This window comes from Falco naumanni, chromosome 7 (genome assembly GCF_017639655.2).
Source record: "Falco naumanni isolate bFalNau1 chromosome 7, bFalNau1.pat, whole genome shotgun sequence".
NCBI classification, from domain to species: Eukaryota; Metazoa; Chordata; class Aves; order Falconiformes; family Falconidae; genus Falco; species Falco naumanni.
The window spans coordinates 22,745,467-22,771,971 of NC_054060.1; the positions used below are offsets into that span (position 1 = coordinate 22,745,467).

Sequence of the window (26,505 nt, forward strand, 5' to 3'; positions counted from 1 at the left end):
CTTAACATGATGTAAGATTTTTATTCTAAGTCTGCATTTGCTAAATCCACATACACAAAAAAATCACACAAAGCAAGTTTAATTCTGCTATGTTACAATGAAAATACACTTCTAATATTCTCTAGAGAAAAATAATACTCTCAAACTGAGGACAAAGATTTCAAAAAATGCACAAGATCATACACAACTCTGTACAAGTTAGTGGAGTACCAGTGTAAACCTTCATTTTACAATAAACGAGGCTGCTAATTCAGGCCACAGCTAAGGGCTCGACCTGCCAAACACATTTTTAAGTCCTGCTGTCACAAGCCATTCTTTCCCCTGAGATAACTGCTGGAGTGGCACATTGTGCAGCTCCTATTCACTCACTGAATAGGCTCTTCAGAGCCAAATATACATTTCAGCTATTCCAAGTAAATTTACAGTATCAATAATTATATATAATGTTATATTACAGTATTGTATAATGTATGACTCAAAGTATTGAAAGCTTTTAGGACAGATTTTTAAGGAAGGGATCACTAACAATACAAATGTAAAGAGAAAACTTACTGCAGCAACACCAGTTTAGGGGGAAAGTTCAAACTGGTTGTCAAACCAACCTGACACAACATTCTTTCAAATCAAAGATGCCAATGAATTTCAGAAATCATTTTTTGCTGACAATTTTAGGGAAAAAAATCCAACACATTATGAATTATGACATTTTTATATGGATGCAAAATCAATTAAAACTATACAATGAAATTCCTACAAAATTCCTGGGAATCCTATAGTTAAAATGGGATTCCTCATCACATACCATAGCTTTTCTTGGCTAGCACTCACCCCTGGAATACATCTCTCTTCTGACTTTTGTACTGCCTGAACTCAAGTAACTTATTCAGTGGAACAGAAAGATCCCTTTTCCCCTTGTTCTTCCCTTGAGAGATGCAGTAGGGTCTCAGCTCTACACAGGTGGTCTAAAACATCAGTTACAAACTCCACGTGTGAAACATGAAAGCTCTGATATTAAACCACTTATAATTTGGCTTAGGTGAAATATAGTTTCAAGGTCTGCATTTTTTGTTCACTGTTTTAAAATCTAAAATAAATCAACATATGGAATGATTACACCTAACTTACAGAAAATCAGATCTTTTTGAAATCTATTCCGAGTGCATCAATTTTCAAACTGAACATGGCAACAGGTTCTCTTTGATCACTTTCTGAAGGAAGAATATATCGTTGGAAAAGCAAATTATTTTCTCTACATAGCCCTTCTTTCAGGACGACATACCATAGCTGTACGGCACAGATGGTATGGCAAATGTTGCACATGGTCTTGTAGTTCCCCAGTGCTCAGTCACCATAAACCTCTCAACCATACTACTGAAAATGAAAATGTAAGCAATTTAAAAATAAAAAAAAATCATCAGAAGGTCATCTTGTACATTCAGAAGTGTACAGTATTACTTAGGCAAATGATGCTGTATTAAACTACTTCCAAAAATTAAGCTGGTAAAAGTTTACAAAAGAACTGTATGTTAGGAAAACAAAATTTGAAGGTAAAACAGGGGGGGAAAATTAGGCTAGTTTTTAGTTAAGTTTTGAGAGATTGTCTCTGTCTTGAAACCAACAATGTAATGTTTTGATTAATAAGTTGGTAAAATAATGACAGCACAAAGTGCAGAGGCACCTCTATCACTGTAGACAAGTGTCACATGGAAAGAACAGTATGTAGCCAAGAAGCAGTAAGATTAATAGCTTGAGATTTCATCGTAAAACATACAAGCATATACAATTATCAAATAAAAAGTTATCCCATAAGTAGAGACTCTATTATTTGGAGATTCAAAAGTAGAAGAATCTAGTGAGTCACAGAAAGATCATGAGTATCATGAAAGAAAATACAATCCTGAGTAGCATTAACAAGCATTTCCAGAATGGTTAGGAAAGGTTACGTAAGGGAAGCAACTTTGACACAGTTTCATAAAATGCTAATCAGTTAGATTAACCAGCTGGATTTCTGTCACCTATATCCTGAACTCATTGAAGATTGACAATGGATCATGTGGAGAAAGAGATTATTCCTCTGCTCTACCCTAACAGAGAAGCTAGCCTGAAGATAAGACTAGGAATATGGCTTTCCAGCACAGCAAATCAAAATACATACATACATACATAATAAAAATGAAATTAAATGAAATCTGGTCTATAAACATAGCAGAGAAAAGGAAAGGCAGGGAGGGGAGTGGCTAAGTAAGCAAAAGGAGAATACAAGCATAAGAACAAATGGGTATTTAATGATCATAAATGCATTTAAACTGAAAACCTCAGAAGTTTGTTGTTGGTTAAATTCTGCAGTGAGTTTCTAACAAAAATAGAAAACCCTTTTCAAATGGAGTATAATAAATTCTGATATACAACGTAAATTGTTCTAGTTTCATACTGCCATGGTCTAGAAGTTTTGGCCTACATTAGACTGAGGTGAGAAACCAGCAAGGCTTGTATTAGGATAGCTTTTTAGAAGGGCTTATTAGCTCAAGCACAGGACCATGCTGATGCAGTCATACTGCTTTTACAGGATCCAAGCCAGTTCATGCATCTTGCTGCAGCATGTGTCATAAAACTTTTGAGTCCACTTCTTATTTTTCATCTTGCAATTTCAGGCTATTCTGTCAAAACTTAACACTAAAAAAAAGGAAGACAATATGGTTTTAGAGTAACTACCTTTTAGGATATCCAGCTACTTAGAAATGAAGTGAGGGCTTCGTTGCCAGATCCTATTCATAGCTCTGAATCAAAACCCTGGCATGAGCAGGAGAAATCTACAGAAGAGTTAAAGTGTGATGTGCACTGAGCATTTCGTGTTTGTGTCTCAGAGATTTCAAAGACTGTCTATTTTAATGTCTTTTTATTGTTCACTTGCAATCTAGCAGCACTTTAGTATTTCAGGGCTGTGCAACTGGACTTAGGATACTTTCTACTGACTTCTATTTCTGTCTTGCAATAAGGTATTTTCTATTCTTGCTCCACTTGCTTAATATTTTTACCCTTATGAAACACTACTGTCAGTAGACAGCTTTTGAACTCAACAAAAACATAAACCACAAGAACTACACACATGTGAAATGAAGTCCTTAAAAACACTGTTTCTTAGTTATCATTTACACAACGTTGAAGTACTGCAAAAGTAAAAAGCATTGATAACATGACAACACCCCTCACCCCAAAATGTGGAAACAGACACAGAGTTTGAAAAACTTATCACATGTAAGAATGCAGACTGATTGTAACTAGTTGAGTCCAGGATTCTTCTAAATCTAGGTCCTTCTAAGTCTAGGTCCGGTAACATTTTTAAAAATTAATAAATAAAAAGAACACTCTGCTCCCAAAGAGAAGTTAGAGTTATTAATTTGAACGCTAGCAGGATTCAGAACTCTGGTTTCTTCAGGAAGATTCCTGATGTCAACTATAAATGTTGTCAAGCTAACTTAATAGTTTAATATGCAAAGCATTTTTCAAAGCAAAACAGTGTCTTCAAACTGCTCTTTTTAAAAAGTACTGTGTTTAATAACCCACAAATGCTTTACCTCCTATTTTACAAACCAGATTTGGTTTACTCCTGTTATATAATCATTAACCATGGGTTACACAGGTTCTGAACGATCAGTTTCTGTTCTTTGACCCTCCAAGTTCTAATGTAGTACAATTTCATCAAAAAGTTACAATATTCTGAAGGACAGGTCTGTGTTCTTTGACAGTCTGAGCCCTATTTGATCTAATTTAAAACGAAACCTCTGGGGGGTGGAGGGAATCTCGCTGCCATCTAGTGAGAGGCTGTGCTTACCACAGCCGTGCTGCTCGGTGCAACGGGTGACACACAGCGCAACTTGGTTCCCTCGCAGCCTTGACGTTTCACGCTTAAACAGGAACGAACTATGCTACAGCTCTTTTACCAAGAACTACATTCTGCGCTATTAAAGCACCTGCTTTTACTCCAGCCACACTTTCGCTAAAGCAATTAGCACCTTCACCGAAAGCCTTATCTGAGCCCTGGTGAGCCTTGCCCAAGTAACTTCAGTTGTATTACAGCAGACAAAATCCTTACACGTGTCTACCCCACAAAAACCGGAGCTACGACTGTTAACTACCACTCAGAGGCAGGGAACATTCTTTGCATTTCATACTAGACACACCATCTGTTTACTCACACTACAAAGCACACCAGCAGTTCAGCCTCCGAGTGACACAGACAGGTATCATTACATCCAGTACCTTGTTCACCAAGAAAAGGTAACATCTTCCCAGGTGTCAGAGGAGGATTTGCTACCTACTGTTTGGTCTGAACTGCAACTGTAAGGCCAAATAATGCAAACTTCAAAACTCTGGTCTTCAGTGACAAATTCAGCACCTTCTCAAGAGGCAACAATGGGGATCTAGCTACATGAAGCAGTTCCCTGAATATTTGCTTTATATTATGCTTACCCCAGATACTCTTCATCAGAAATTTCAAAACTTGCTCATGTACCTCAAAGGTGCAAATACAGCTCCTTTTCCTGAAAACTGTTAAGATTTGTTTTTCTCTTCCCCTTGTACGCATCTCTTAAAAATGAGACTGAAGCTTGAATCCAAGCTTGTAGTAGTGACCTACTCTCCTACTGCAAGTTGGTCCGACCATCCTGAAAGTAACATTCAGTTTGATGTGACGGGTAGCGGTCTTTAACCGCACACTGATGGCAACAAGCTCATTTGATATAGTCCTGATAATGCTCTCTGAATACAGATGTAATTTATCTCTGCCTCTGTGGGGAGTACAGGCACAGCGGCTACCTATCACTGAAGTGAATCAGAAACAAGGTAACACTGGCTAGCACGGTTTATAGGTAGGGTTTATTTCCTCCAGCTCACTGCCCGAGGACCACACATCAGAGGTTTGTAATTGCTTCAGAGCACAGGCAAGGACATCTCATTTCTTTTTCAGTGCAGGCAAAAAGAAAATACGCTTGACTTTGAAAGACCATGTGAATTACTCACTGATGTTTTACTATATCTAACCACTATAAGGTCAGCTCACAACGTGGAAGGTACACCAGTGTGTAGTCCCACCTACTTGCTAAACAAGCTGATCACATGGCTGATCATACAGCCAAGCACAAAGGGAGAAGGCAGAAACGTGACAAAAAGTGGAGAAAGGAAATACTTTCCTTTAAGTGGCAGCAGCACAAACCTAGAACAGTCTAAATGTATCACAACAGCTTTATACAAGTATTTAACATTGGAGTACTTAATTCAAGCTTCAAATTCAAAGTTCCAAGAACTTTCTCGGATTTCTATTTTAACCAAAAAAAAAAAAAAAAAAAAAAGGATCTTTTTGAAATTGCAACAACTGTTCTTCCTTTAAAAATAGCCCTATCACATTTTGTTATGTGTTTGTATTTTCAGGTTTTTTGGACTCCAATTAGAGAAAATATTCCTTTCAGCAATCTGAAAATAACTTAGGCTGCTGTCAAATCACTAGCCAACATTTTACGCATAGAAAACTACCAAATCATCCAAGTGAACAGCTCCCAGTGGCTAAAAAAAAGCTACGATTTAACCAAGACGATGCCTTGAAAATTACCTATTACATAATTTCCACATACATAACAAACTTTTTAAATCCCCATTATTATTGAAAGTTTTGATATTTACTTTATGCAAAAATGTATCTGTCTGGTACCAGGTGAAGAAAAATCTATTCATATTGACAAAACACGAGCCACAAAAGCCCAGCTCTCCTTCCCCTATTCCTTGTTTTCTTCTCCTCCTTATAAAAAAAAAAAAAATTAAAAAATGAAGTAAATAGTGAGAATTTGCAATACAACTCATTTGTCATATCTTTGAGAACCAGAGTTCCTGTTGGGCAAACAGCCATTACGGGGGAGTAAAAGCCCACATGTTTTTCACTGTTGCTGATACTAAGTCAACTAAAATGGACTTAAAACTCATAGCTGAACAAGGATTACAAGAGTGTGTTACCAAAGTTAACACCTATTTCAAAAGCTTACTCTAGGGCACAGTTAGGGCAAAATGAAAATATCAAATCCTAAAAAACAAGTTGTATGTAACCTGGATGTAGAATTTTTTTCAAAGTAGCAGTGGCAGCAAATTAAGCTGCAGTAGAATAAATCTGAAGGTAACTAAGACTGCCTTCAGAGCTTGTTTGCTAACTCAGAATTCAAAGTTTTTTGTTATAAAGTTAGAAATCAACATGGGAAACTTCTGCCTAAGAGTTAATTTCTGTGAGAAAAAATAATACTTAAGGAACACAAGTAAGTGGAAATGCTAATCAAGTGCAGCCAATGAAAATTTGTTCCACCAGGAGTAAACAAGAAGCATGAAAGAAAAGCAAAGATACAAGCTTGAGACTACCTTCAGCAAAACCCAAGGCAAGGTCAAAGGTCATCTGCATTCCTTATAAATATTATTTGGACAAAAGAATTTGGGTATTTCTTATCCAACTCAATGCCTGCCAAGAAAGCAGCTTTCATTAACAAGTGTTAGGAGGAAGACTGAAACCTACTGATATTGCTGGCAGTTCCAAAAAGAACTGCTGCCAAACAGAAGATGGAAGGAAAAGGCATCTGTCCACCACCCTCTTAGAAACTGCTGTTAAAGCTGGGGCAAAAATGATGCTTAATAACCGTGAGTCACCGACAGTGCTGCAGCCTCTACAACTGAACTGAAGGAAAGGCTCAGACTCACCAAATACTCTAACTGAAGCATCTGCAAGCTGCAGAACAAAGCAAGCTGTTAGTTACCCTTCAACTGGGGCACTAAACTCTGGTTTCTTCTCTTATATCATACACAAGGGGATGAGAAGAAAAGAATTTTGAAATCTGTGAAAACAAGAGGAACATAAAGAAGAGGGTTTTTTTCCTTAGCTAAGAGGAGAGTAGAACATTTAAATAACAAAAGAAAATATGCCTAAGAGAACATGGAACTTACTTGCAGCACAGACAAATGTTCTTTGTCCTTTTAGTTTTAGTCCACCACCTAAAACACACCCAAAGACAAACCTACAACTTCCAAAGCTACACCTCACTGCATAATGAATGACCATTCCCCTATGTTTCAGATTCTCTGTTTTCAAGCATAAAAATACAAAGTGGCCACCTCTTCTGGTCTGGTCATGGTTTTCCCCATTATGTAAACAAACTAGCTAACACCAAATACACAAATTACCTCATGCTATTATCACTCAAATTCTAAGCTCAGCACGAAGTCTTCACATCTTGCAATAATTAGTAAGCATAAAAAGATAATAGGCTGCACCTCAAATTCAAATAAATCAACTTACAAACAAGTCTAAGCACTACAATGCTATAATAATGAAATGGTTCACACACATTTCCATGTGGCCAAGAACTCAGAGAGAATGAAAGTTTACAACTAATTTAATATCCCCTTTTTCCATATATTTATGTTCATCTATTTACTTACATGATGATTTTAAAGAGGTTTTGGTTTAGACAGTGTGTCCTGCATCTAGGAAAAAACCAAACACAAACCCAAGAGCCTACAAGTGTTTGCCAGCAAGACAGAGTAAATGGTAATACTAATTAATACATTTAAGATCTTCCCTTTTGAGTTAAAACATATGGGAAAAGAGAAAAATTGTCATATTTCAGGGACAGAATCCAGTCTTTAGTGGCCTAGCAAATGTTTTTAAAGAATTTAAATTATACTGTGTTTGAGTTTGGTTTTCTTAAAAACCACCAGCTACTCCTTACAGAGCACTTTAAATATTCATTTTTGAGATCTAAGCTTGCCTAAAATAACTAATAAATCAAACTTAGTAAAATGCACAAGGCCTGCTGGAAGTAATAATTAAGTACAACAATCAAACAAATGAGCTTTAAATTAAGGTTAAGTTTATATTACTCATGAAACTAGGCCAAACAGTGAATGCTCTTACTGCTGAAGAAAACCATGTATTTTCTAAGGAAGTAAGAACTATCCCTGTATCTTAAACAAGAATAAAATAGGAGACTGGAAACGCATCTAACTAAATTTACAAGTTTTTTCCATGAAATGGAAATAAACTATGAAGTGATAAACTCTGTCACCATAGCAATTTAAACACTCAGAAAACAGAAAGAGGAACTAGATCTTGCAATTAATCCCAGCTTGTTTATTTTACGTATACACAATACTAAGCCACTGACTGCACCAATGCATAAGCAACACCCTGATGTAAAACTGACTCGGAGAGGAGTGTGTGTATATATATTATAATTAAATAGTCGATGTTTATATGTCTGAAGCACAAATAACTGGTGTAACATTTATTTATTCCCAAAAGTGGAGTAATTCTTTAAAAAGTCACAGTTAACGTCAAAGTGAAATTATAGGAGAAAATACATAAAATGTATTTTTGCATTTATATAATGTGCCATACAAACAGTAAAATGGGACTGGAAAGTAACAGTACATTCACCAGTCACTTGCCGTTACCTTCTAAATTGTCTATGGAAAATGCAGATTTTTCTAGAAGGGGAACAAAGCAAACACTAAAGAGCTCTCATAAACCCACTCGGTTGGCTCAGACATGAAGACCCATCAAATCTCTAAGAATGATTTTTTTTTTTTCAGATTTTTACTACAGCTCTGGAAATAAAGAAGTTTCTAGGTCTTCTCACTTGGAGGTAAGTGGGACAGCTTTGATCAACTTCAAATGCAAGCATAAGAAGCTCACTAAAGTGGAAAAAAATTACAAAACAGGTTAATAACAAAAGTTCTCAACTTCAACACAAAGGACTTGGGAATCTGGAAAGTGCAGCAAATAGTCCTATATTCCAAGAGGGGTGGGGGGTGGGGGTGAGGTGTGGAGATGGATAATGATAATAATTTAAAAAGGACTTTAGCACAGAGTTGAAGGTCAAAGCTTCTAAGGTTATAACGAGGTTATAAATGTCCTTTTTCTGAGCTTAACTGGAAAGACTGGCCTTGGACAGAATGTGTACACAACTTCCCAGAAGGAATTTCCATAGTCTTCCCTTTCCATATCAGCTTGGAAATTATGGGACATATTCAAATTTGTCACCAAGAACTGCCTCCACACAGCTGACAAATTTATCCTAATATAAGTAAACAAGAATGCCCCTTCTAGGGTTTCTATTAAAAAAAAAAAAAAAAAAAAAGGTTTCTGAGAAGGTGCTGTGTATAGATGTAAGAGATCTATAAAGCGATACATTTATCACAGCAGTTTTATAACTGCTGTGATAAATTAAAGAAAGGTGGAGAAGGGACAGAAGCTATATAAAGTGACTGGAGTGCAGACACTGTTGCTTCTTTTTGAGGGAGGAACAAGAAGACAAGGAACAGCTCTAGGTTACTCCAAAGAAATAAATAAATGCCTTCAAGAAGATATTTAGGTATGAGAGTCCAGGCAAGAAAAAGTAGTGGGTTTTGTTTTGTTTAAAAAAAGGTTGGTCAAAAGATCATTAGAAAGTAGAAGACAGTAATGTTAATATTTTAAAAAGTAGAGAGTGTAACAGCAGTTTCCCTACAAAATGCGTTTTGATTTTTTCAGTCCTTAGCACACACATTCAGTTTATCAACAAACAGAAACCACGTAAATGGTAAATGTGTGGAAGGGAGGAGTCGATTTTAGGGCTTCCCCCCCCGCCCCCTTTTCCTTTTTTTTTTTTTTAACATCATAAGGCCATGGACCTGTTGGAATGAGTCCAGAGGAGGGCCATGAAGGTGGTCAGGGGGCTGGAGCCCTCCTCCTATGAAGGCAGGCTGAAGAGAAGGCTCCAGAAAGACCTTATAGCAGCCTTCCTGTACCTAAATGGGCTGACAAGGAAGCTGGAGAGAGTTTTTACAAGGGTCTGTAGTGACAGGACAAGGGGGAATGGCTTTAAACTGCAAGAGGGGAGATTAAGATCAGGTATTAGGAAGAAATTTTTACTGTGACAGTGGTGAGACACTGGCACAGGTTACCCACAGCAAGCAGCTGTGCATGCCCCATCCCTGGAAGCATATAACTGCTGCCCAGACTGCTAAAATGAATAATTAAACTATCAACTCAGAAATGTAGCTAAATTTTCAAGTACAGCGATTTCCCTTTGCTTGTACACACCTGAACCTTCCTGCTCAATTTTTACAACTTTGTGCTTTTCTCCCTGTGTGCAAGGTCTAAAGAAGTAACCATTGTACTACAGAGATAAAAAGCAAAACTGATTTTACATCAAGTGTTGTTAAATGGACACAGTAAACAAGGGGAATATATTTTAGCCTGATCTTGAGGCATCACTTGTCCATAGAGGTTTTCCAAATTCGAAAAATCATTCTTTAACTAACAGAATTACAAGTTTCAAAGTCTTCTATGGCTCATGAAAGTCTATCTCTCTGCTTTCTCCTGAACAGCAATAATACTTCCTGGTAAGCATACTTGACAGCATTTTCGCAGTCTGGCACTCAAACAGAAGCAGAGCACCAATCTTCCTTCTACTTTTTTTTTGTTTTTTTTTTTTTATACATTTAATTCTTCCAAAATAAACCCCAGATACATCTTTATGACAATCAAAACTACTGGAAACACTGTGTCTCGTACAAGGCCCATCTCTGTAACACAAGTACCTCATCACGACTTACACAACTGAGGAAGGTTCAATTATCAGGTCATCATCACAAACCCCTACAATTATAAATGTATACAAAACTCAAATGCCTCTCAAAGATTTGGAAAAGCGCTGTCATATTCTTCTGCTCAGAAAAAGCATGGCATGTCAGCCAGGGAAGCAAGAGGAGAGAACCATGTGCTATAGGAAGCAGTATTATGACTCAACAGTAAGTTAGTACAATGTTTCTGGAGAGAAAAAAACATATTACCACTTACAATCATAAAAAGATTTGAGCAACTCTTAGAATAACGAAATTTAGTATTCCATCCAAACTCTACTTTAGCTAGTTTTATTTCTCCCTACAGTGTCAACTGAATAAAATTCACTCCCTGCATAAATAATTAGGTATAAAGCAATTCAGAACAGCTTCAACAGTCTACCCCAAAAGCCAGAAAATATGTGGGAAGAGCTAAAAAATTATGTTAGAACTTAGAAGGGTTAAGTTATAATATCCTGAAGCAAAACAAGGATTAATTTATAGAAAAGTGAAAAAATTTAAGTATGACCCAGAAGCTTTGAATTTTGGAAACATGAAGACAGCACCACTTAGTGAACGACAATCTGAGAATCAATATGCATAAAAATAAGATACACTATCTTCAATAAGTATGAAGAAAATATCTTTTCTTAAATCAGTGACTCTAGCACACACTGGAGGTATTAACAAGATCAGAATTTAACAAAGCTACATATTACCACATTTTTAACTTAGTCTGACTACAGCAGAAATCAAACACAGACAAAAACAACTATTCTGACAGAAGCTAATTGCTCAGACTCTTAGAACTGCTACAAGAGCAGCTGAAAGTTTCATTTTCTGCAAAGCTCTTGAAATAAATGCACCTATAAAGCAAACATTACATGTTCTAAAACCCAGAGTCTTCTCAGAGGAAAAATAAACCTCACAAGTACTCGCTCGCTCCCTCCCTCCCTCTCTGCAATTAGCAATTTCAGCAACCTCTGTAAGACGCTGACTACACTTAACTTCGTTTTAGGGGAACCTAATTACAAAAGCTTGTAACACAAGAAGTTGGAAGTCTGTAGAGTCAAATCAAAGGCAGGAAACCCCAAAACTAAAGAACGTGCAAAGAACTGGCTGTAAAACTCACACGCCTCAATTCTATTTACCGTCTCACTGCAATGTTATACCACCTTTCACCAATGGACAGGTAAAGATATTTTCTAAACAGAGTGCAAAGAAAAGAAAGTTTAACAAATAAGCAGATTTGTGTATTTCTAAAGGACAGAGTTCTTCAGTGTGTGCTCACTAACAATGACCCTTTCTCAAGTTCACAGCACTTTCATTTACTGTTTTCAACATGAGTGGTCCTAGAGTAAACTGTGCTAGAGGAACTTTAAGCATGGTGTTACCTAAGTGGTTTCTGAAAAGGATTAGAAAATTGAGTATTTAGACAGATGGCAGCCAGGGCACACTACAGCTCTTAATATTGCTGTAAGTAGTTAAATCTTTGTTTGCAACAGTGAAAAATAATTTCTGAATGTGGGCCAGAAAAATCAAGCTTTTTGTGGCTTACACAAAACTCGAGAAAGATTTCTTAATGAGAATAATCAGGTAATTCTACCAGCTGGTTAAGAACGTAATTTAATTCATTCACCACAAGTGAGACTGACTATTCAAGAACAACTTATTTCTGAGATCTTATTTTAGGTAAATTCTTAAGAAAGCAGTTCTCTATACATAGCTGATCACAGGTCTGGAACAGTTAAATTTATTTGAAGCACAAACTGAAAACCTGATGCAGTATGTTTCTACTTACTGCCCTGCTGTGATGATAATACAACAATTCCATCATACAAGTGGAATCTCTTCAAAGTTACAACATTTAGTTTTGTAGCATAAGCACTTAGAACTCGTATACATTACTTTGCTAATTCAAATCAATGTAATATTTTTACCAGTAAACCAAAGTCTTTATTCTGTATCCAGGTCTACTAAATTATCATCTCAACATTCTGTCCAATTCCTAATACAACTATGACACACAAAAAATGTCGTTCTTTCTCCTTTGCACTTTCAACTGAAACCAAAGATTCTCTCTTTTCACAGAAGCACTACATACCTCTTATCATCTATATCACATTCCTTTGCCTTTTTCCTAGTTCCTTTATTGCTATATGATCATCTACACTGATATAATGGCCTACCTCTAGTATCTGTATATACGTGTGACTCCAGAACCAAATGTGGAATTCAAGATACAGATGTACCTTGGATTTGTGCAACAAGAAGACTCTTTCCTGGTTTTGCCAAGTTTCAGTCCTAACATTCCATAAAACGATGTATTACCTGAAATTTTTACCATTCCAGTCTTCCATACTTCTTACAAGGGAAGCACAAAGTCCCAGTCAGAATCATGCTTCACATGCTACCAACTGTTAGAATGCAGCAACTTTTGCAATCCTCAAAGTTTTACAATCTGAAAGTATAACTAAAAACAAAGCAAACACTTTGATTTGCTTTCCTCTTTTCATAAATATAGGGTTGTATATATGTGGTTTAGCTGCCAATATCAGGGCTCCAAACAACACTTAGAGCCTTTTTCTTGAAAGGTAATTTAGAAACCAGGAATATATAAAATTAACTAAAATCCCGCCTTGTCATAGGCCAACAATGTAAAACCCACAAGCTGTTCCATATTACTCATGGCCAGGGCAAAGTATGACAGTTAAAACCAACATTACAGGACATAACGTTGCCTGAAAAGAGTTATTTGTTTGATATTTTACTTATGCCAAAAAGCACTGTAAATCATGTGCAAGATAATGTTCCTCAAACATTGGGGGTTTTTGGCCAATACATTTAGTCTATACGCAGTGTCATGACAGGTGTGAGGTGAATGGGAATCTATACAAAACAGTCATGAGAAAGAAAAAGAGGAAACTATAAATTAGAAAATACTGACACTGCAGAGAAATTACTACAAATTAACAGCAAATTGAAACTAAAGAGACAAAAAGAGACATTAAAAACAGAAAAATAAAAGGAAAAAGGGAGAGGCGCTAGATAATAGTGGATGGACACTAGAACAATGCAGGTAAAATAAGCCATGGTCTCCTACAAATCTGGAACAGCAAGATGACAACCAAAAGAAACTACACCAGAAAGAGCAAGCAAGAACAGCAGCTACAGCACATTTGTCTTCATTTGTAAGAAAAATGTTACAATGAAATACACACTAACATTAACTGATTTCTGTGAACATCTGTCTCCACTGGTCACAATATCCACTATCTTTCCTCCTTATATTAGCCTTCTGCTCATCGCAAAGAAACCAGATTACTGATACCCTAATTCAGATTAATTCCGCAGCCACCTATCAACTTTTCTTTCCAAAAATTAAATTCCATCTAGCTTTATAATAATTGTCAGGTAAGCCATGCTGAAGTTCTATGGATGTTCTTCCAAATCCTACATGATTTTAGGTCGCTTTAGGATTATTTATTCACTATCAGGTCTACTATTGAAACCAATCTAACCTTATGCTTTTTGCTGGTCACCATTGATCACTTTGAAAATGTTTCAGGAGACAGACAAAAGGAGGACAAAATTATTTTTAAGTTAAAAAAAGTTAAATCTATTTGCTCACTTGCCCTTATTATTAATAAAGAAAATGATACAGAAACCTAAATATGGTTTGTGAATGTAAACCCTGATATGCTTGGGTGCTGCACAAAAACTACCCAAGCAGAACAGAAATAAAAGTTTATTATTACTACTCAGCAGAGAACCTTACAAAAATCAATTTAATCCATTACTTCTTCAGATGCATAAAAGTACACTGAAACAAAAGCCAAGAATGTAGAAGCCAGGCCACATACATAATCATCAAAAGCAGCTAGTAAAAAGAGGAGCTGAGAAGCAGACACCCCCATGCATCAAAAACGTTCCAACCATTTGTGGAAAGAAAGGTGCCTGATCTTCAATTGGGAAAGAAAGGCCTGAAAACCCTGGTGAGGTTTTTACCACTACCACTCCCGCCCAAAGGTACCATCGCTCGTACTTCTTGTAACTACTGCTAACCACGTAGTTGCAGTATTTCCAACCACCGTAAGCTACAGGAACAGACATCTTGTAAAAACCAGAAAAATTATTATGATATATTTACTAGTAATCATGATTCTAAATTGAGAAAGTCAGCAATGGTCAGACTGCAAAATCCACATATGTAATTTAAAAGTTAATCAGATCAGCACTCTCATTTAACTTTCAAGTTAGGGCTGATGTAAGTGGAGGTGGACTGCAGCCTCTCTAAGATATATAAAGGGGGCATAGAGGAAACATGGAGAAAAGACTTCTTATCACAGCCGGTAGTGATAGAACAAGGGGCAATGGTTTCAAACTCAAAGAGGGTAGATTTAGATATTAGGAAGAATTTTTTTTATAATGAGGATGTTGAGATACTGGAACAAGTTGCCCAGAGCAGCTGTGGGTGCCCCATCCCTGGCAGTGCCCAAGGCCAGGCTGGACGGGGCTGGGGGCAGCCTGGGCTGGTGGAGGGGGGTCCCTGCCCATGGTGGGGTGTTGGGACTAGATGGTCTTTAAGGCCCCTTCCCACCTGAACTATTCTATGATGCTGTGACTGTATGACCTCCAGAGGTGACTTATCAACCTAATCATCTGATGGTCCTCTTAGCAAGTTTTTTAATTTCTTGTCTCTGGAATACGAGTAAGATGTAGGTAATTACACTTTAAAATATAGCTGAGCCCATTTGTTTTAGTATGCAATTTCTTATTTCAGAGAGTAAAAAAGCAGTATGCAAAAGCTAGACTGCAATGTAAATGCAATATAAGCAAAGTACACACTTTGTGTTAACACTGCCATTTCTTGACTCAGAGTACTCCCAGTATAACTAACGGAAAAAGAAACCCGTGTTATATAAATTCATGCATTTGTAAGGAAATGTTTGAGGATGGTATTTCTGTATTATGCAGCACTGACAGAAAAAAAAATAAAAAAAAATAAATGTATTACTAGTAGGGAGGACTCAAACTGCAGGCTCTTCTTCAAACAGTAAATTAATTTCAGCTCCCAGCAGAGAACATGATTGCTTGAGCTGCCTGAACATACTCCCAACAAAATCGATCGAGTCAATCACAACAGGCAGTCAAGGCCATATACCTGGCCAGTTCCCAGGCCAGAATTACACTCACTGCTTGTTGACTGGCAAATTTCATAGCCACTGGGTTCCAGGCTATTTTTCCCTCCCCCCCTCTTCAGAAATTACAAGGGTTACTACGAAGTTACTATGATGCACGGTATGCAGCTATACCACACTGCCAGTTACTTCAGCAGCCCTAGGAGAGTAGAGTTTCATCTTCTGAGGGCTACTGTAGATGTTTTTAAAGAGAAAACACCTACTAGATTTGAACGTTCCATATGACTGTCAACCACTACAGGGAGACAAGAAAAAAGAAAACCTGCCAGCAATTTCTGAGCTTGCATACTTCTGAAAACCAGTCATGAGAAACATAATCAAAACAGTGCCCACCACTCACTAACATGATTTTGAAACGAGGAAGCCAAAACAGCCATAGACAAATGCACCCTACATTTAACTAAAACATACTAGTGCAAAATAAAAAAATATTTCATGTTCTATAAACAGAGGAAGATTGAGTATCTGTACAGCACCTAAATGATGACTGTTGTATTGAAAGGATAATGACCTCCTAAAACCTATGACCAGAATCCAATGCCTCCTCCACCAAGCCATCCTGAAACACACACAGTTTTTGTCTCCATTACCTGTTTCTAGAATGGGGATAAAAGTGCTTCTCTAACCCATGATAACTGCAAGAATAATTACATTAAAAATGGAAAGAAAGACTGGAATACTATAGGTGGTGAGTCTTAAAACAAAACTGTATCAGTGTATCTAGTTTTAATTTTACTACCAAAATACAAAGACTAATTTCGCATGTAGTTTTTCCCTATCTGTAAAATGGTCCCACTCTAGTCATCACTGACACTTTAAAACATGTAGAGCACCCCTGAATGCTTTTCTTCAAAAAGGCAAAATTATGGCTATCTGAAATCAGTAAGCTGAAGACAAAAAACAACTGAGATTTTTAGTCAGGCCACTTAAATCAACTAATTTCCACCTCATTTTTCTGAAATAACAAAAGAAAAAGCTTTCACTGGTAAACTGTCTTTCAGTTCATGGATTAAATGAAAAAAACCCCAAAACATTCTGTGTTATATGCCCACTAAGCCAAGCAGTCCTTCAGCAAAAATAAGTCAAAGACATTATATCCCTATTATTTTTAATTAACACTTAGATAGCAATACCTCCTTTACACAGATTGCAGAAAAAAGATTTCAACATCCCCACTCCCTCTTCAACTTACATACTTCCAGCCGTAAAAACACGGTTATCCTTAATGTTCAGACAACAAACAAAACATACACAATACATTTAAATACGAACATAAGAGCAGAGAGGAAAGCCTCAAACATACCTGTTTGTTTATACTCGGACACGAGGAGCCCCAAGACATTTCAATTCTGAGCAACAACTACTGTGTATAAAGCCCCCTAACAAATTCCTTTTATGTGCAAGGATACAGGAGACCAGCAATGCCCTTCATCTATCCTGTAGAACATTAACACTGGACAGCTTTTAATCTTTCATACCACATCAACAGATTCCTCTAAGGTATTGGTGAGCAGTAGCAGGCTGACCAGGTAGACAACCTACTCTTTCAGATTAAACATCTATTATATTTTTCCTCATAATTATGTGAGACTCAATCCCGACATCCAAGTCCTCTGCAGTCCCACAGCCCTATGCAATGGAGAAGATGTGGTTTATAGGGGACCCCTAAAAGGAGCATTAAATTCATTATATAGAAATTTATAGCTTTTGACATTTTGTTATGAAGTAAAAGCACAGAAGACTTTGCTAAACTACAAACCTGATCATGTTTATGACACACATGTATATACATGTACACACATATATCTATGTACTTACATATGTGTATATATGTAAGTACATATATACATACACATACAAATGTACTTGTATGTAGATAGATAAGCAATACATATGCACGTATAGAGAGCACATAGTTGCAGCTACAGCAAATTAAACAGCCCATGAAGCAACAACCAGCTTAGATAACGTGACATGAAGAACAGGTCTAAAGCAACAGAAGATGAAGATGTTTCACCAACAGCACCCAAATCTCTCCCATGGACACTGCGAGACTGTAACAATATGGTTCTGCCCCTAAAAAACACAGAACGCAGCTAGTGTACAGTAACTTCTAAAATTAACTGTATGCAGTTAAAAAACAAAACAACACACCTGCTAGGACATCACTTCAGAATACAAAATAAATCATGCCTAAGCATAACTATACATATGATTCTTCGGTCCCACAAGCGCCAGCAAATGAGCCGCGGGGAGCCGGTGCGGTTCAGATGCCAGACTGGAGACACCGGGCACACCTGCAGTCACACACACGGCTGACAGAGGCCAACGTGACCAGCTCCGGAGGGCCGCCGGTGGCACCAGGCAGCTCCGCCCGGGATGCACACCGCCCGAGGAGCGCCCGCCGCCCGCGCAGCGCGCAGGGGAGGCCGCGGGGATCCCCGCCGGGGCCCGTCGCGCGGCCGGCACCGCTCACCCCGCTCCCGAGGGGCACGACGGCCCCCGGCCCCCTCCCCGCGGGGGGGACTGCTGCCGGCCGCCCGGCCGCCTCGCCCCCGCCCCAGCAACAGGGCCCCGCACCCGGCCGGCCCCACCTGCCCCCCCCCCCCCCCCCTTTCCCAGCCGCCCGCAGCTGGAGCCGCCCCCCGCCCGCGCCCCCCCGCCGGCGGCACAGGGAGGGGTGCGCCGCCCCCGCGCGCCGGGCCGGGCCGCAGCGCGGCCGCAACACCGCACCCGCCCACCCCCCACTCCCCACCCCGGCGGCCGCGCCCCGCCACTCAGCGGTTTGCGGCGGGGGGGAGCGGCGCTGAGGGGAGCCCCCCTCCCCCGCCCGGCTCTCTCGGGCCTCCCGCCCCCGCCGCCGGCCCCGCCGCCCCCCGCGCTCACCGGGCGGCGGGCCTCAGTGCGGCTGTGCCGGCAGGCCGGGGCAGGCGGCGGTCGCCCGCCGGAGCCGCGTCCTTTCCTGCGGCAGCGGCGGCGACTTGTCAAAGAGAAAACATGACGCGGGCGGGAGGCGGCGGCGGCGGCGGGAGGCGGCGAGATCTCGCGGGGCTGCCGCGCGGGTCTCGCGAGGCGCCGGCCGCTCCCCGCCCCCCGCCGCCGGAAAGCCCGGCTGCCCGCTGCCCGGCCGCGGGGGGGAGCCGCTGCCCGGCCACGCCAGCGCCTCCGGGAGCGGGGCCGGGCGGGACCCCGGCGAGAGCCGCGGGGCAAGCGGGGCGCACGCAGCGGCGCGGGAGGCGGGGCAGCCCCGGCCCATCCGCAGGGCAGGGCTGGCGCACGGGCCGCTCTTCCCCGGCCGAAATGGAAGCCCGCCGCTGGCACCGGGAATGAAAACCACTGCTCTCCTGACGGGCAAGGCACAGCAGGCAACCGCTTCTGCATCAAAGTGGCCTGAGAAACCGGTATGGGGCGTGAATCCTGCCACGCGGCTGAGGACAGCGACCGAACAGATGCACTGGGGAGTCAGTGACGGGAAGGGCAGCGGATGCTGGAGCAGGGACGGAAAGCGCAGAAGAGGCAAAATGGGTCGCGTCGGCCCGCGAGCAGGTGTATACTGCAGAAGAAAACCTCGGCTTAAACAAAATGAACATGACAGCAAGTAGTAAAAGCGTCACTGGGGGATTGAAATTCTAAAATAGGAAAAGCCTAAAATCAAGACGGAATTGCAGGCTAAGGCAGTGGCAGAAACCATGACGTGCCAAGTAAGACCTGTGAGACCACACCAGCAAGAAGCAACACAATGAGTGATGTCAGTTACACCCACTGCGACTAGACATGGCCCACACAACGGCAGGGATGTCATGACTGAATTAGTATACATTGTTATCGACTTTCATTAAAGAAACAGGAAAACAAGAGAAGCAAGAGAAAAACCTCCATGCAAGAAGCAACTGCATGCGCACTGGGATCCATCAGCCTAAGGCAGGAACACAACTGGTGACATGAACAGGGAACAATTCTTTACGGCCTCTTCCAATCGAAGAGCTAGAGGCTAACCAGTGGAACTAGTAGATATCAAATTCAGAACAAGCAAGAGAGTGATTATTTCTTCATACACAATTCAGCTGTGGAACACCCTCCAGCAGGACACTATGAGCAAAAGTTTGCCTGGACTCTAAAGAAACTGGAGAAAAACAAGAAATAAAACCAAAATAAATACATCACAGACTAGCAGACACCTCTGGCTGAAAAGTGCCCTGACCTACAGAACATCGAAGGCCATGGAGTATTTGGGGGGACATTACTATGTGCTTGCTCTTGCCTTTTCTTCCCTAGGCATCTTCTGACAGCTGTCCTCAGACACATGGAACCCATGGACCAGCATTCCCATCCTCATGCCCTTGTCCTCCAGCCCGTCTTTGCCACGTGTCTCCTCAGTATAAGCCCCCCCTTCCAGCCCAAAGCACATACCCTTAATAGTTTATTCTGAGGTATAATGTGGTTAGGGGATTTACTGAGGTTAGAGCTCAGCTCCCTGGAAGGGGTCTCATACTTCACAGCTCAAGTTCCAACTAAAATTTGATCAACTGGCAACTTTGGAGGCAGATCCCAGCTATTCACAGCTCTTTACTCTGTGTCCCCCTAAAAGGCTACTCATGGATTCACAATTCTTAGCAGCAGAATAAAACACAAGTGCCTTGCTTTGAAAATAGTCTTTGACTCAACAGAGCTAAAAAACACAGACCAAAAAAAGTCTCCTGTTAGCAACTTACGTGTGTAATATCAACCCACAGAACAATGGCCAAGGCAACCCATTTTTGTTCAAGAAGCCTTATGTCTTTTTAGTTTTGTACCCCTAACCACAATGGGTAATCATTTGCCTAAAGCCACAGTCAAACCCTGCTGAGAAACAGCAGCTTCTTTGTTGATGAGACCACCTGTGCAAACAAACCACCAAAAATGGGGTAAATTATGAAAACATGTTAAAGCCTTCTTTAAGTATTTAACATATGCCAGCTAAAGGATGCTGTGTAAGAAATAAACTTCAAAAAATTCAACAGATAACATCAAAATACATTCAGTTCAGAACTCTCCAGCAGATCTGCCATTCCACAGAACAGAAAGCAGAATAGACACACTAAGCAGTACTCCTCAACATGCTAACGTGCCCCATACCCACATGCTTATGTTAACCACAGCATGAAGACAAACCTTATCACTAACTGCAGGTTTTTATGGCTTGCAGGCTCCATCAGCAACCAAGCATTGTACAGTTCTCAAGGAATTCCTCTTAGGTTTGCAAAACGTTTAATGTTTTTAAGTTATGTACACTTTAATATTAAGTTCATAAAGCTGCAAGGTTTTCTTGCTCTGTTTGTCATGTCTTGACACAGGCCATCGATCACCTTGCAATACCGAGTGTAGGACTTTCATCTTGCAACTGGGCTGTACGCAGATGTATCCGTCTGCTTCGACAGAGGCTCACTGATCTCAGAATGTGTGTTATACTGCAGACACAACGCAGCCGCTTTACAGACTGGGACCTGAGGTGCCAAGAACATGAGAAGAATAAAGGAAGCAAATTAATAGTAGTTTTCTAAATTAGAATTTAGAATAAATATCTTTTTAAACAAACATGACGACTATAATATAGACTGTTGTAATTGAAGTACCTAATTTGCTAAGATGCCTTGAAAATCTTTGCCACGTGATTTCCCATCATTACTGTTGCAAAAGAGCATGCTACCAACTAAATGTGGGGGTAAGTTGGGGGACAACAACAACAAAAAAAGGAAAATGCAGTTCGGTGTACCCAACCTTCACAAGGTTTTCAGCTGACAGAATGCTGCCAACGTCCCAAAGGACAACCACTGCAATTTATCCTTGAATTCTCCCATGAAGCTTGTTTATTAGATAGCAATTGTTAGTATTTGGTACTAACCACAATCTTTGATGAGTCTCAAACAGCCTCTAGAAGTGACTTCCCCAGTTCCTCTGTGAGTCCGGGAGGGCTCTTTTAAGAGCTGGAGCCCCACTCACTGGGGACTACGCTGCTTGAGCTACTGTCCCACTTACAGCCAGCTGGCACTCAGGATCTACCTGACTCAAAGAAAACCCAGGATGGCAAGTAACACAGGATAAGGAGGCCCTATTCCATCTCCCTGTACTAAACAAGTAAGTATTGTCAAAATTCCTGAGAACCCCAAATGAAGCCGCATCCTAGTCTACAGCAGTACCAGTAGGTCTAAAAGTAAGGATGTATGTAAGGGGAACAAGATCCACATCTGCTCTGACATTGCCTATGGCTGTCACTAGAAATCAGCCACCTTGTGAGAGTCAAACCATCATTAAATGAAAACATAGCACTTCCATCCTTTGGAAATTGCAGGGGCTCACAGAACTCTTTGAGGCACCCTGAGGACACATCAGAGGAAAGATCAGCCCTCCAGCCACCTGCAACTACATTATTAACAGGATGAAAATAACAACAAAAGTTGGGAAGAGTTTTATGGGAGAACCCCAAACATAAGACCAGGAAAACTCAAATCACAGCTTCTCAGTGGGCTGCATCACTCATCCTGTCCCATACCACCACCCACTCCCTTCACAGCAAGCACAAGCCGAAGTCTTCAAAGCATACAAATTTGTAGACTTCAGCAGGTAATGCCCAGACTGCAGAACATTCACACTCGATTTCTATTTCCAAGACAGTCTCCATCTTAGCTTCAAAGCATAGACAGAGCCCAGAAAAAAGCCCATGCAATCATGCAAGTTTCAAGGGAAAGGAAGCTGTAGGTACTACCTTCATTAGTTCTGTGCTCCCACCTCTTTTTTTAAAACAGAAATAATCCTTCCTGACAACTGCAGATCTCTCAAGTCCCACCTTCCCAGCTTTCCTCCTTCCCAGCTTCACTTGGACTATGGCAGATTTCCTCTAACATTCAGCTGTGCAAAACCTGTTTTACATCAATGATTTCCTATTATTTCATATGAGTTGCTGCATTATTTGATTTCAATGTATTGTTATGTAATCCCATCAAATGTACTTTTAATCTTGGGCAACGACGAGAAAGATATGATAATGAAAGAACAATGCGCATGTTAACATCAAGTCCTTTTTCTAAAACCGTTAGTAATTATCCTTTATTTTTAGTAACCACATTTAACTCTTTATTGTCTTCTGATCCAGACATTATACCAGGGCTATGACCAATTCCACTCATTGTTTTTTCTAAATCTTTTTTTGTAATGCAATGTCTAGGGCAGGACCCAACATTCAGCATTAGACTATGCTATTTATCTAGGGCTTGTTCTTAACTACTTCTCCACAATGCTGGATAATTTTGCATCATTACAGAAAACTGGATTTATATATGTAGTATCCCAGTTAACTGTGTTTTGCTTTTACTGACTTTTTTTTCCAGCAGACGTTGCTAACATTGGCATGCCTTGCTGTTGTCATGGCAATGAAAGAAGTCTATATGTCTCTGGATGTGACTCAGAAATCATTTTATACAGAAATGGGACAACAATTAGAATAACAGATATTGGATGTTTCTATGCCACCGGTTAATAAATGGTCAATGGGGAAAAAAAGAAAGAGCCCAAACCAGGAACAAAAGACACTGAACATAAGCTCCTTGATTGGAAACAAGACACTAATTGCTACTTGTGAACCGATCTCACAATTAGGGCTGTGTGGGTAAAGCTTTGTCACTGTCAAGTGTTACTAAAGTCACAGTGATCTGTCTGTGCAGTTACTTAACTAGACCAGGACCCAGATTTGCCCAAGTAAATGCTGCTCTTGATGTTCAGAAACACATGAGAAGAGTCTTGCATACTCATCCCAATAAAGAAAGGTCTTGAAACAATTTCTCTTTGAGGGCTCATTCAAAGGCAGGACACTTTTCTCTTGGCCAACAAGTTCACAATTTACATGAGGCAAAAGAAAGAGAAATACTTTAGAGAGGCAAGTTTACCAATGAAAAGATGAGGAAGGGAGCTTGTGTCAGTCACTGATCAGGTGTGGAAGAAGCAGTTGCAAACACTAACACAACTAAAGCCAGCCTACACCAGTCTATGAAAGCATCTGGAAGAACTGATCGCTAAGCTAAAAATACTGTTCACCTATGTCTTCTACATGTAACTCATCACAACACTAGCTCTCTTCTGGTGGATCCAAGGTATATGAGGTGAGCCGTTATTAGAACATTTTGGCTGTGCAGGGATGCCAAGCGTGGAGGCACTGAAATATATGCATCTGTGTCAGTCACTAATTTCATCTTCTGACTCATGTTCTGGAGTGACAGTTCTTCTGCATGGCACTTCCCGCTCACACCAAGCTGAGCCATACTACACGTAACTTATTAGAAAGCAATCGAAAGCCACATCCACACAGCCAGCTGGCTCTTACCCCAGTACAAATCATCACTGCCACAGAATCAGCATTTCCAGGGCTCAGGATTGCAGGTGGCTTCGTCACTTTTCTTGCACTATTGGACCCCAACACTCTGTGAAATGCAGAGTAGGAATCAGTCTGAAGTAACCTGAGATTTAAGATCTAATTCAACCTGTCACCATCTCTCCCTTTCTTTAGCTAGCTGGTAACTTTTTCAAACTGTTTTCAAACACCAGGGCAAGCCAGTCTGGGTGAAACAGTGATCGGCACCCCAGAAATGCCACTGGCCCGGCCAAAGCAGGAAACATGTCAGAGAACAAAGGGGAAAAATACATGGGGAACAGGAGAGGTTTGTACAAGAAGAGAACAAACGAGAATATAAAGCGCAAAATAAAAGGATTATTCATGAACAACTAAGTAACAAGTAAATTCATACACAAGACTAATTCCAAACTAATCTATGCATGGGTACAACACATTTCAAGCACATGTAGCAAGAAGATTATTAGAACTTCAAAAGGATTAGTAATTCACATTAGCTGAATATCATAGCATCCACTGCACAGCCAAAGTGCAGCTTAAATATTGTGTCAATAATAATTACATGCATAAAGATATTAGAAAGAGTTAAACCATAAATGACCAATGGTCAAAGTACCATTCATAGGATTCCCACTGCCCAGTGGTACTCCTGCCAGTTGCTCACAATACCTTTAGGGCCTTAAGAGTCAGTTTTGGTCTTCTGCTTTAAGAACCACTGTTGCACAACCCTGCAGTCTGTCCTCACTTCATATGCCTTTAGCAGCAGTTACGAAGAGAAAAGCACTTGTCACAAGTGCTCCCCCTCCCGTAGCTCTCCCTACTCTGTAAGCAAGGCAAACCAAGACCTCTGGATGGAAACACAGAAAAGAGGTAACACAGAGCTGTAACATCACCTTTCTGCTTACTACTGGAGCACACAGATGCAAACAGACTGAGACTAGCTGTCCCTTTGCATTTAAAGTGGAGAGGTTACCCGGCCATCATGGCCCTGGAGCCACAGAAGCAAACAGACTGGTTAGTCTTGGCATGACATAGGGGGATGTACTGGAGAACTGCCAAATATAGTACGCAAGAGATGTGTGCCTGTACACATTAACTTAATGCACAGTAAACTCACTGCTGTTCCAAAAAGGAGCAGCCACAGTATTTCACGAGTTAATATTTACGAAGCGTTGCATCATACGAAACTGGACTTGTTTGTTTCTAGCCAGCACTAGTATTCTGTTTTGCTTCACAGATATTCTGGAGGTAAAAAATTTAAGGAATAAAGATTAAAATTAAAATTTATGCAGTCGTAAGCACAGCACTGATCCAGTCTCCATTTTCATAAGGAGAAAAAGAAGCAACACTTAATTAGTTTACCTAGAGGGCTTCAGTTGAGCGAAAAGCTTCCATTTTTCTCATTGAGGCCACCTGACCTTGAGTAAGTCCCGTTCCTAATTACTCCTCTGTGAAGTGGGCATAATGCCACTACTTAGATGTATAGCTTGCTTTCCAATTTCTTCAGTCCTTTTGCATAAATGCAAAGTATTACTATACCATAATTGTTCCATGCAAGATCCTATACATGACATCTTTCAGCAACAGGCATTTAATTTTGCATGTCAAAATACAGCATTAATTTTATAAAAGTCATTAATAAATATTAAGCCTAGGAAAATAAGCATTTCTTTATAGTTGTGATTGTTTCCTTTTTCTTTGAAGAATACATATGCATAAAAGTGGTAAAGCTATCCTCAAAACTAGCAACGCTCAAACACTACGGTTACACACAATATGCAGGTTGTCTGTGCCACATGAAGCCTGAAGGCCTGGAAGATATTGTAAAACATCTTGCCTGCACAGCATATTCTAATGCATTGTTTAGCATTCTTAAAAATAATGACATCTTCCATTTTCTCTAGCAGATCGTGCCTCAGATTAAAAAAAAAAACCAACATATATCCCCAAGGGAAAAAAAAAACCAAAACAAAGCAACAAATCTCTATTTTCTACCCAGAATTCCTCTTTCTGAACATAAGCTACAAAAGCAATTCACTCTTCTCCAAGTTTATCATTTTTGCAGCTCTGACAGCTATGTCACTTCCTTGCTCATGCTCTATTCCACCAATTCACTAACTATTTTTTCCTTTTTTCCTATTAGTTATTCCTCCAAACCCTAAACTTTTTTTTTAAATAAGTGACTTTTCTTTGGCTTCTGTCAGTTCATTGATATTTTTCTAGTCTTTAACTGGAAGTGAATATTCTAACTGTTGTCTGAAAGCTGTACAATGGGGAATTATCCTTCTGCTT

At 40.0% G+C, this 26,505-nt stretch overlaps 1 protein-coding gene across 22 annotated transcripts in view; it reads right to left on the minus strand.

Moving 5' to 3' along the window:
* HERC1 (HECT and RLD domain containing E3 ubiquitin protein ligase family member 1) overlaps positions 1-25,254 on the minus strand; it is a 109,648-nt gene extending 84,394 nt beyond the window's left edge. For 15 of the 22 annotated variants that reach the window (XM_040602313.1, XM_040602311.1, XM_040602312.1 and 12 more), the window contains exons 1-4: positions 25,107-25,252; positions 24,187-24,283; positions 20,985-21,316; positions 1,280-1,371 (exon numbers count right to left, since the gene is read on the minus strand). The gene's annotated coding sequence lies outside the window, so the exon portion shown is untranslated. The other 7 variants (XM_040602296.1, XM_040602295.1, XM_040602297.1 and 4 more) reach the window with 7 other exon arrangements.
* Positions 25,255-26,505: the final 1,251 nt, after the last annotated feature.